General features: G+C 37.9%; 1 protein-coding gene across 5 annotated transcripts in view; it reads left to right on the top strand.

The window, feature by feature from the left end:
* LOC122542503 (frizzled-3) overlaps positions 1 to 11619 on the top strand; it is a 106726-nt gene that overhangs the window by 30140 nt on the left and 64967 nt on the right. Inside the window, exon 2 of one of the 5 annotated variants that reach the window (XM_043680333.1) lies at positions 5755 to 5846. The exons of the other annotated variants lie outside the window; for them this stretch is intronic. The gene's annotated coding sequence lies outside the window, so the exon portion shown is untranslated. The remainder of the gene's footprint in view (positions 1 to 5754; positions 5847 to 11619) is intronic. 5 annotated transcript variants of the gene reach the window in all.

The raw sequence follows: 11619 nt of genomic DNA, 5'->3' as shown, positions 1-11619 counted from the left end.
TGTCCCCACCCCCACTCCGGCCTATCACCCTCACCTTTACCTCCTTCCATCTATTGCATTTCCAACGCCCCTCCCCCAAGTCCCTCCTCCCTACCTTTTATCTTAGCCTGCTTGGCACACCTTCCTCATTCCTGAAGAAGGGCTCATGCCTGAAACGTCGATTCTCCTGCTCCTTGGATGCTGACCTGCACTTTTCCAGCAACATATTTTCAGCTCTGATCTCCAGCATCTGCAGTCCTCACTTTCTCCTGGCCACCGATTTCCACAGTTATCTTGACTATGCAAACTCTCAACTTGCTTCCTGCAAAAGACTCTATTCCATTCTCCCTGTTTCTCTATCTCCATCCCATCAGTTCTGAAAATGCCAACTTCCGCAGGAAGCCTCAACCAAGGATTCTTCACCGTGGTTGACAAGGCACTCAGTTGTGTTCAATACATTTCCACACTTTTGCCTTCACCCCTTCTCTTTCTTAACTCAAGACTTGCAGGGTCCTCTGATTTCCCCCTGCCTCCCAAGCCTCCTTTTCAAATGATCATAACTTGCTATTTCCACCACCTCCACTGGGGTGCAACCCCAGTCAAACATTTCCTTTCCCTTGTCAGTATTCCGCAGGGACCATTATCTCTGGACACCTTGGCCCACTTCTCTGTTCACAACACCACCCTACATCTTTCATGGCACCTTTTCATGCAATTGCAGAACACCTGCTTGTTTTAACTGCTCCCTTCTCATTATCCAAGCTGTAGACATACCTTCCAGGCGAAGCAGTGATTTACTTGTACTTCTTTCAATCTAATCTACTGTGTTTACTGCTCACATTATGGTCTCCTGTACACTGAGGAAACAAAATGAAGATTGGATGACCACTTTAGAAAATGCCTGCACCCTACATATAAAAATGACCCTGAACTTTCAGTTGCCTGTCACTTCACACCATATTCCCAGGCCAGTATATCTGTCTCAAGCTCACTGCAGTGCTCACACAAGCTGGAGTAACAATACCTCCTTTTCCTTACAGGCTTCAGGACTTGTCATTAAGATTAACAATTTTGTTACCCACCTTCAGACCCCTAGGTCCTCTTTTGTATGGGTTGCTCCCAGCACAGCCAGCCTATTTTCCACCACGCTTACATCCCATCAGCCAGCATTTATTTTCATTTCAGGATATCACAAGCAATCCCTTTGCTTCCCTCTTTGGACATCTTCTCTGTATTCTCTTGACTCCCTGTCCTGCAGCCCGTTTCAGCATTTGACCACACTTTTCCAAGTGCTTTTAGTTCTGACAAAGGATCACTGGACATGAAACCTTAACTCTGTTTCTCTCTGTATAGTTGCTGCGAGACGCTGTTGAATTTCTTCAGTGCTTTCTGTTCTTGTTTCAGATTTTTAACATTCACAGTTCTTTGCTTTATGTTTACACACACAATCCTTTTACAGTGTCTCTTGTTTTCTTTTTTTAATTAGCAGCATTTAAATAGAATAATACAACAAACCATGTCTGTCCAAACTGGACAACAGCTTTTGTGTGATATGACCATTGAGCCCTGACAGGCCAGCCTTTTTTATTCTCTTGTCCTGTTTGAATTTTGTAAGCCTAGTGGATTAAATAAAACTGTGTTTCTACTATGTTCCCTTCCTATTGCATTATTCCAAAATTCATTAGTTTGAAAAACTTAAAATTGCATATTACTAGAAATAGTAATTTAAATTTTATTTTATTCCAAGAACTTCCTTTGATGTACCTATTTGGGCCACACCAATGATAGATACTAATTGCTGAATTAATGGTCCAGGTGAAGATCTTTACTCAGCAGTGTTTGCATGAACTTTAACTATTAAAACTAAGCTAGTTGTAAAATGGGAACCATTGCTCTCAAAATGAATTTGGAAAATTAGTCTAAAGAGAATTCTGTGTGAACAGATGGTGGAAGGAATTTTGAGTAGTGAATCATAGATATAAAACAACAAACATAGATTTAGGATACACGTTTACGTTGAATATACATGAACGAAAGCTCAATACAAGCAACAAGTCATATGTGTTGGTCCCAAAACAGATATTTCACATATCCACCCAGGAAGGACAGCTTACTGTGACAAGTTTTGTAATTTTATCAGACTAAAATAAAGTATTAGTTGTAATACAAAGATAATTGTACTTCTGCAAAATGGCATTAGAAAGTAAAATTAATGGTATATTGCAAAAGAATCAACAGGAGTGAATGGCACATTTAAAAGGTTTTAAAATTATTTGTTCATGGGATGTGGGTGTTGCTGGCTGGGCCAGCATCTATTAACTGCACTCTGGACAATTAGCCTGGTTAAGAGTCATCAACATTTTTGGGGGCCTTGAGTAATATGTAGGCCAGTCCAGGTAGAGATGTTAGATTTACTTTCCTAATGGGCATTAATGGATCAGATAGAGTTTTGCAGCAATTGGCAATGGTTATGTGGGCACCATCACTTTAGCCTTTCTTTTATTCCAAATTTTTATTGAATTTAAATTTCAGCATCTATTCCCAGAGCATTAGTTTGATGTTCTACCACCGCCTCAGAGGATTAAGTAGGTAAACAAATTCTGCTGTTTAGGTGTTCTAATCAATCTGTTCAGAAATGTTAGATAACTTCAGGAGCATGTGAAACTTGAACCCAAGTTAGAGCACTAGCTTTCGGAGCACTGCTCTTTCTTCAGTTGATTTTGTGTACCTTTCCAAATCTCCTCATAACAGTTGTCCATCTGACTGTGATATAAATATAAGCATTTCATCATGAAAAGTAAGCATTTATTGCTACTTTACACGTGGAACTTGTCTAAAATACATTTGAAGTGGAGCAAAATAGCTTCTAGACCTGATAGGATAAGGGCAATAACCCTTGTACTTAACTTCCAAAAAATGCTGGGAAATTCTGTATATGCTCCAAATTGAAATTAAAATCTTGAATGAAAATATTGACAAATTATTTGTATTTCTTTGTTACAAACTATTAAGAACTTTGAGTTGTTTTTACTGAAGTGTAATAAGTTATGAAGAGGCAGTTGAATGAATTGATATCCAAATGTACTTGCATTTATGTAACATCCTCCAAATCCACAGGACTTCCCATATAAAAAATTACTTTTGAAATAGATTTAAAGTAGACAAATGCAATAAATGATAATTGAACAGATTGATAATGGTGATATTTGAATGGCACTGTGAGAAAGCTTCCTGTTTTTCAACGATGTCCAAACACATTCTATGCTCAAATCCTATAATTGTATTTGAACCTAAAACTTTTTAAGTCATTGAGCAGGGATGGTAACACCTGAGCCAAATTGGTAGATACCTGATGGTCACTTGCCTAAGTTTTAATTCTAGAGTTGCTGAAGGAAGGAATTTTCCAATGGAGAATTGTTTATTTCACAAATCTTTTTAATATGCAATCCTGGCAGTAGCCTTTGCAGGTTAGCAGCCGAGGTGACATTGTTCATTTTGAGAGATGGTATTTTGCAACTGTAGAGCAGGACAAGAGTTGGGTAAACTTCCTTTAGCTGATTATTTTGAAGCTATCTGCCTCTTGGGTCTCAGATGAGTGAACTATACACATGTTCATGAGAGGAGACTCACCTAATTAAACTCTTGCTCAATGGACAACCAGTTAAATACATAATTAGATGGTTCTTTATGCACATCTGTTACATTAATAATGTTCTCAGTTCAAATTGACAGGGTTTCAATAATCTGTGCTTAAAGATGCTTGAAACTACATTTTTTTTGGACAATAGATCAGTCAAACTAGTTCAGGCTGGTTAGGCTTCTTAAATACCGAAGCAATTAATCTCCAGCATTTCGTTTCATTGAAGACCTGTCCATTTTAGTTGGTATAAATTAAGGTGTATTTTACTTCTTTGAATTCAAATTTTTATCCTCCTTGTTCTAAGTCAGCCTTATGGGATTAAGGATAACTTGTCTCCATTATATTGTAAGAATTCTAGGAGGGTACTTCTATAGTCAACCATTGCATATGTGTGCTTACATACATGTTTAACTTAAGTATGCATAGCATGGAAATATGCAACATGGTAGCATTGAATGCAACTTTTTGCGTTGGAGGGGATGAGTTTGAAAGTAGGAAAAGGTAATTAACTAAACAGGATGGTGATGTACTCAAACCCTGCTGCCTCCTCTCTACCAGGATTAAGGTCTTGAGCCCCCTGAGATGAGGAGGAAGATCTAATCAAGCAACTAGACATCAAACAAAGGATTGCCATCATACGCCTCTTCTTCCTCCCCACCCTTTTCACCTTTGCATTGGTCCATCTGCAATCTCTGATTTTGTCCTCTGGCTGGCATCTCCCACTAGGTAGGAGTTCTGTTCCTAGAGATAAGGAAAGGTCTGGCATTGGCGTCACCAGTACCTGTTTGGCATGTAATTTGGCAGGAGGAGACAGCGCAGATCTCTCATCAGCTCTCCAGCTGACTGATGAAACAGCAACACCTCGAGATTCTGCCTTTTCTGTTAGACCTCCACTGCATTACGGTGCTGTAGAATGTTGACATGTGTGGCTATTTCTAACTTCAACATATCCATGAAAGGAAGTATCAAGAGAAAACCATGAACTCTATGAAGGGAAGGGAGTGAGCTGCTGTTTATTTTATGAAGTTGCTTCCCTAGCTAGTGAATTTGCCATTTGTCATAAAAAAACAGAATTTGTGGACAAGACTGGTGGCAAAGACCTGCAATTAATTTTTAGCATGTGCAGAATACGTTTGTAAATGACAGTCTGGAAAGCTTCAATATTGGGGGAAAGAATCTTTCAACAGATCAATAATGATAAAAAAGAATTGCTAGGTTGGAAAGTCATGATTTTTCCAAACTTTATATAATGAGCATGTTTTTTTTCTCGTGCCTCTCTTGCTGTTGTAGGCACAAGTGAAATTTAAGGCACAAAGAAAAATATGGGTGCTATTCCTGTAGGTTTTACATGTTGCAACAACATTATAAATTATCTCTAGACAGTGGTGCCAATAGGTTGTGAACAACCAAGGAGAGAAATATGAAGTTGGGAAATTGTATTTTTCAGGCAATTTCCATTTCTTTTTAAAAAAAAAAGCATTTTCTGATATTTTATAGGTACTATAGGACTTAATTGTGTTGTTTTCTGCCATAATATGTTAAATCACTTCAGACGTCACAACTTCCTTTTGATGCGCTGTCACTCTTGTTCATTAGGAGTATGATGAAAGATGATATTGAAAGTTAGTCTCAATGATCTGGTGCCAAAAGCTATGAATTGATGTAATTCAACTTAAGTAGTAAGAAATATATTTAAAGAAGTATTTGAAATTGTATGTAAAATGTTATTCCTCTAAGAACCTTCAAGGTTTTAATGCAATCAATGTTTAGAAAACTTAAAATTCACACATCTGGAATTTGTATTTTGAATTTGTGTTCAGAGAAAGTAACCTTGTCATAAGACATTTCTTTTATTCTAGTCTGCAAGTTTTCTCCCTATGAGTTGTATAACTCCTTTTAAACCAGGTTTCTTAGGCAATTGAGTGTTTTGGAGAGAACTATATTTGCAGCATTGTAAATTGTATACTCTGGAGCATAATTCATTAGATAAATACAAAATTTTGACTAAATTTCAACTTTTCTTTCCTTTGACGATCTTCATTTGCCAAGTTGAAATCAGTGCATCCAGTTAGAAATCTGAAAATATTATAGCAGAAACTGCAGAATGTCATTACTTTTTTTTTATTCACTTGTAGGATGTGAATGTCACTGACTGACCAGCATTTATTGCCTTTAAGAAGATGGCGATGAGATGCTGCATTGAACTGTTTCAATCCATGTGCTGTAGGTAAACCCACAATACCGTTTAGGAGGGAATGCCAAGATTTTAACCCGTGACAGTGCAGGAACGTGATACATTCTCATGTCAGGATAGAGAGTGGCTTGGAGGGAAACTTGCTGTTGATGGTGTTCCTATGCATTTGTTGCTGTTGATGTTCTAGACGGACGTGGTTGTGGGTTTGGAAGGTCCTGTCCATTTGTAATGTTTTTCTTTAAAAGATGGTTTTGCGCAATGGCCCTGTAAGCCTTGTTTTTGTGTAAGGGCTTTAGGGCCCTGGGGCAACCTTGCAATGTCACAGAGCTGCTTCCTTGAGTGTGTAAATAGTACAAATTGGGCAGAGTTAGTTAGATTGAAGCTGAAAGATCATCAGAATGTACATTACAATAAATATAACAATATGCTGTAAACCTGCGAGATCTGATGATCGTGTATTTTTAAAATGGCTTTAACATGCAAGAACTAGGAAATAGTGAGGACTGCAGATGCTGGAGAAGCCACAATCGATGAAGTGTGGCGCTCAAAAGCACAGCAGGTCAGGCAGCATCTGAGGAGCAAGAGAGTTGGTTTCAGGCTTAAACCTTCATCAGGACTGGGGTAGGGAAGGGGATTGAGAAGTAAATGGGGGTGGGGATAGGGCTGGGGGAAAGGTATTTAGAATGGTGATAGGTGAAGGTATGAGGTAATTGTGATAGGTCAGTGAGAAATGTGGAGTAGAAGGACATAGGACAGGTCGGCCAAAGCGGAGGGTTGAATCTGGGATGGGGTGGTAATTTCCCCTCCCCTGTTATCAACAATGCCCTCAAATTCATTGTCTCCATTTCCCGCACCTTGCCCTTGAATCCCACCACTCCTCAACCACAACAATGAGTAGAATGTCCCTGTCCTCACATTCCACCCCACTAATCTCCAAATCCAGCATATCATTCTCCATCATTTTTGCCGTCTACAGACAGACCCCACCACCAAAAATCTATATTTCTCACCCCATCCCTATCTGCATTCCACAGTGACTCCCTTGTAAGGTCCACACTCCCCTCCAACCTATTCTCCACACCTGGCACCTTTAGCTGCTGCTGTAAGAGGTGCAAAACCTGCATCCACATCTCAGTCCAAGGCCCCAAAGGATCATTCCAAATCCAGCAGAGCTTTACTTGCATAACCTCGAACCTTATTTCCTGCATCTGTTGCTCTTGATGTGGTCTCCTCTACATTGGAGAGACCAAGCGCAACCTCGCAAAATTGGTCAGGGAACATCTCTGGTCCATATGCACCAACCAACCCCACCTTCCTGTAGCCATCCCTTTCAACTCCCCAATGACATGTCCACTTTCAGCCTAATCTCCACCAATTAAATAAGGCCACCTGCAAACTGGAGGAGAAACTTCTCATCTTCCGCCTCGGAAACCTACAACCACACGGCCTCAATGCTGAATTCGCCAATTTCAAAATCTCCCCACTCCCACCCCATCCCAGATCCAACCCTTCTACTCTGCTCTGCCGTCTTGACCTGACCCACCTGTCCATCTTCCTTCCCATCTATCTGCTCCACATATCCCACCGACCTATCATAATCATCTCCACCTATCACCATACCAACTACCTTCCCCCTCCACAGTCCTAATGCAGGGTTAAACCCGAAACGTTTACTGTCTTGCTCCTCAGATGCTGCCTGACCTGCTGTGCTTTTTCCAGTGCCACACTTTATTGACTTTCACATGCAATAAATCAAGTACTGCATAAGCCTAAGTTTGAAGGTGGTTCTTGACCTTGCCTTCATCTGTCTTGAACTCTCACTCCCAAAGCCACAAAATAAGAGTTTGTACAAAATTCTTTCTTCTTAATGGCCTGGTCACCATATAAACAAATGTCGCTTTGCAACACAAGGGCCTTATTTCCCAATAACTGCTATCTAAACCTGTGACCAGCACTACCCAGCACAACTTTATTGCATGGTACCCTGATTTGCCTATATTGTGCTTGTGTGTCTGCAAGGTCGATCTCTACAGTTTCTAGATGAACTCGTGGGGAAGAGCAGAGTGTGAAGCGATAGTTAGTGTGGAATAAAATTTTGGTCATAAGCTTGGGTGTTTCATTTTCCAGAACTCTTAACTTTCATTCGTTTTATGAAGCCTAATTATCTGTTTTGGCACCTTTGGTTCAGTCAGGCATGGTTGCTTCTGATTTTCAAAAATTATTAGTATTTATTAGAATAATTAGTTAATAGTTTGAAGTAATTTCCAATATTCAAGTTAACAATTTGTAATCCTCTACTGCAGTTTATTTTATGGTTTCCTTTGTTACTGTTATTTTGACTTAATTTGATGTAATAAATCATCCAATAATTAAGTTTGTAAAGGTCTTGTGTCACAGTGCAAATATCTCTTTAAGGTTTCAGGTTCCAACACAGGTTGTGATGACTATGGAGATGTTCCACAGCACATGAAAACCAGATGATTTAAAAACAAAATTGGTGTTGGAATTTGAACTGTAAAACTAAATGTCTAATTTTAGCCCAAATAGCATTTGCTCAGCAGAAGTAAATAATAATCAGAAAATAACCAACCAGGTGCCTATGCATAACTATTCAGGATTTTTATTTTGTTGGCTGAATCCATTAAGCAAATAAGAAAGTTGTACAAGGTACTTGTGTTCAATATTTACCTTTCCCATCATTTTCTAGCATATTATAAGTTACATGGTTAAATAATCAGAAAGAATCTTTATTTAAAATTTTTCATTTTGGTTAATACTGTATCTGACTAGAACTTAATGTGTAATCAAAGGCAAAATAAATTTGCTTTATTTTAAAGTTTTATCTGACCTGTAAAAGAGCATTTGGGATATTAAACTATGTAATTTTCAACCAATTTGAATCCATTAAAGTTTTATATTAGCCTCACATAACATTGCATTTTGCTACACTGCTTAGCAGTTATTTCTGTTGCTTCATAACAGCCCAACCTGATGTCTCTCAGATAAGTGAATTTGCAGTAAGATCATTTGGGTTTAAAGGGGCAGGCCATGTTATGCACAACCTACAATGAGACTGAGATCATGTGATCCACTTTTATCCTTAACACAGTGCCGCCTATCACCATCAACACACAGGATCCTCTAATAAAAAAAATTCAATCACAGTGTGGCAGAAAAGCTTTGGAACTTGATGGATTAGTTTCATACTATCAATCACAGATTTATACTGCACAAGGATGCCATTTGACCCATTAGGTCTTCACGTTCATGTACCACATGAGCTACTCCCTCCCTTTAGCTATTAGTCTTCCTTTAGATGCATTGTTATGAGCCCCAATCATTGCATGCAACTGCAATTCAACAATCTTACCATTCAGACTGAAGAAATTTCTCCTGAATTCCTTATTGTACTCTCAGCTTCTAATTATGGATGTGCCCTATTTTGACCCCTCACTTCATACCCACACTTTCCCTTCCACTGGTTGAACTATCCCATAACAAATCCCTCATAATTTTCAAGTCAATTTTCAAATTTACAAAGAAAAGAACCCTAGCCTGTTCTCGATTTCTGAATAATTACACCTCACTCTGTTATCACTATTTTTGTACTAGCTCTAGTGTCTCGATGTCCTTCCAGTAATTGTAGATGGTATTACAATGATGGCTACAAATTTATCAAACCTATTCTGGTTTCTAATTCTTTCCCTCTGTCCACGAGCGAGTGCAAGTTTTATTTATGTGATAGTTAACCTGTATGGCTACTTTTAGTAACTCGTGAATGTCTGCTCTTAAATCTTATTTCTGATCTAACCAATTGAGGCTCAAATTTTCCAAAAGATATATATGGCCTTCTCATTACTGCAATTGAGATGCATCATCTATATTGAAATGAATTTCTATAGCATATCATTTTGCAAATTTTAATCTTGGTTTTGTTACAATTTGTTTGTATTAACAATATCCACTGTTTTGCTGCAATCCACAAGTTTTGAAATTGTATTCCTTTATTCCTGAGGAGAAATCATTTGTGTGAATGGTGACCAATAGTGGTCCCTGCATCACTATATGGTGTATCCTGAGGAGCTACCTCTATTGATTCGATGCTATATTCAAAACATAAGCATTGAGTCATCAGTCTGAGTTTCTTTTAAACTTACACCTAGTAAATAATTATCTTTCAATACAAAGTACTTCATATTAACTCTTTAAAGATACTCTGGTGGTTAAGCTTTGATTTAGAAGTAATGCATATGCCTGTGAGTTTTATTTTGCTGAGCTTTAAGACTCATTGGTTATTTGAAAGAGGATTGAGATGATATTGTTTCAAATTTTACACCAGATGTATGTATTGAATGTACTATATTCAGTTAGAGCAATGTTGAAATGCCAGCAGAATTTCACTTTTCTGTTCTGCAATGTCAAGAATAACTGTCACTTCGCCGGGGTATCAAGACAAAGAAAGAGTGGCTTTACATTTTGAAAAGACCATGCTTGTAATCTTTGAGCGAGACTGCCATTTTGGTGCGTGAACCTTAACCACTTAACATCTGTATAATGGATGTAGGGCATTGTAGAAATTCTTTCTTGTGTAGAACTTGAACTACTTCCATGAGGTGAAAGATGATTTTCAGAATAATGAGTCACTAAATTGTCCAGTAATTTTACTTTAATTGGTACATCCATAATAATAGCTTGTTATGTGTAGCATCATTAATGTGATAAAATATTCTTCACAGGAGCATATTACACCACCCATACCATATATTTATGTCAGACAACCAAAGAGGTGGATTTTAAGGAATGTCTTAAAGGTAGAGATGTGGTAAAGTGTAGAGAGGATACTCCAGAGCTTTGGACCAATGTGATTCAAAGAATGGTCACCATTGGTGATGTGATTAAAATCCAGAGTTTTGAAATTAGGCAAGAATTAAAGGGATGCAAATATCCGAGTGTTGTGGGACTGGAGAAGATTTATTGGATGGAGATATCAGTGCTATTGCAATAGAAATACTAACTTAACCGCCAGTATTTTGAGGGACTCCACTAGTTTAATCATATTAATCTAAAATGTTGATTTCCAAGCACAGTCATTATTGCTTAAAACAAATTGAAACCACAAAATGATATAAATACTGAGCGGTTCATACAAGATGTGTAGTTTATGACTTTTTAAGGACAATTAAGGCTCGGCAAAAAACATTGGCCCAGCCACAACCTGTGAATGAATGAATTAAAGCTGTTTATTTCCTACTGAGCAATGCCTGCGTTCTCTGTTTTTATGTTACATTTCCAGCATATGAAATATTTTGCTTTTGCATTATGATCATCTTTCTTGATTACAGTATTATGTGTAGTTTGCTTTGAGTTTTTCAATTACTATAATTATTTTAACTTGTAATTTGAAAGAAAAAGAAATAAACTGGATTTTGTGCGGTCCTGTAATCTCATGTATCATACATATGTAGTACAAAATGATCCACATTGTAAATGTTGATGTTACATTTATAATGCAATCTGACTTTTTGTTGTTCTTTAATTTTTTTTCTGATAATTGCTGGAAACCCTTTTTTAACCTATTGGACCTATTCTATTTAGAATTCCTTCTAATCGTTTTTATTTCTAACTCCTTCCATCTCTTGCCTTTTCTTCTTTCTACCCTGCCTTCCTCCTTCCCATCTGGATATCTCACCTAAATTCACAGAATAATTTTTAATAAGTTCAGCAGCACAACAGGTTTTCAGGCCTGTTTTCTTTGATGTATTAAATTTCCTAATCTGTTTTTATGCTCCAAGTGACCTCACCACAC

The sequence above is a fragment of the Chiloscyllium plagiosum genome, chromosome 3 (genome assembly GCF_004010195.1).
Source record: "Chiloscyllium plagiosum isolate BGI_BamShark_2017 chromosome 3, ASM401019v2, whole genome shotgun sequence".
NCBI lineage: Eukaryota > Metazoa > Chordata > Chondrichthyes > Orectolobiformes > Hemiscylliidae > Chiloscyllium > Chiloscyllium plagiosum.
Note: the sequence above shows the minus strand (reverse complement) of the source record. Positions and strands in the feature narration are given on the sequence as shown.